Source organism: Gloeophyllum trabeum (assembly GCF_000344685.1).
Source record: "Gloeophyllum trabeum ATCC 11539 unplaced genomic scaffold GLOTRscaffold_00014, whole genome shotgun sequence".
Lineage (NCBI taxonomy): Eukaryota > Fungi > Basidiomycota > Agaricomycetes > Gloeophyllales > Gloeophyllaceae > Gloeophyllum > Gloeophyllum trabeum.
Window position 1 is genome coordinate 67,935 of NW_006920423.1, and position 1,078 is coordinate 69,012.

The window sequence follows — 1,078 nt, forward strand, 5'->3', positions numbered from 1 at the left end:
AGGGTCATAGAAGGCACCCCAGGGATCGAGGTTCTCCAAGGATAGAACCGTACCTGGCTCGACAGGAGACCCACCTTGGGCATCCGGACGGTAAGAGCGGGGTCCATACTGAACAGAGAATGGGGTATCCTCCTCAGATAGATCATAAAGGTGACTTTGGAAGCTGCCCTGCAGGCCGGACAAGATACTGCGGTCCGGCCCCGTAATTGTGGCATCCTGCCCCAGTGAGTCACAACTATGGAGGTGACCCCTGGTGTTGTCATTCTCGAGTGCAGGCAACGAACCCAAGAGGTTATTGAACCTCGCCGATGGCAAGTCATCAGGCAGATACAGCCCACAATCGTTTTCCAGGTGGTCCTGAGTATCCCCAGGGGATATCACTGGTGTCTGTGGGTCGCTTGGGAGACTTCTTCTATCCATGGACGGTGTCCATACGACAGCGGGAGTTGCCTCAGAGAAACCAGGCACGATAGAAATCCGGTCCTCTGGCAGCACCTGCGAAGGAGGGCTGGAATGCGCAAGTGTGGCAGGGCTCGGGTGATGGATATTCGAGTAATCCAACTCCCCGTGCCTGGTCAAGTTGAAGTCGGCAAAGAACGTGCTAGGACAAGCTTCTCGTGTACGACGTAAGCGCGGACGGAACCCCGGCCGGGAGCTGCTCATAGACATCAGTGGGTTCGTGATGTTGATAGTCTGATGCACTGCACTCGACTTACTGAGACTCTTCGTGCACTCTAACATCACCCTTGTATCGAGACCGATATGGACATTTGGTACATTGATACTCACTACGCAAAGGTCAGATCAACCAGGAGGAATGATTGGGAGAGGAAACACACAACGGGCACTGGTCGCTGAGATGAGATACGAGGTGTACCCGCAATGCTACGGGAGCTCGCGGCTTGCCCCAGGGCTCAAGGGCGCATGGGCCAAGGATGCACTGACGAGTGGCATTCATGAGATCGATCTGGTCGCACGTTACTCCCTCGCGCAAGAGAGCCCGGGTAATGTCATGTTCAGGACCGAGTGCTTGTCCCACAGGATGGACCCGCTTCCTAGGACTCTGACCAGAAGAAGC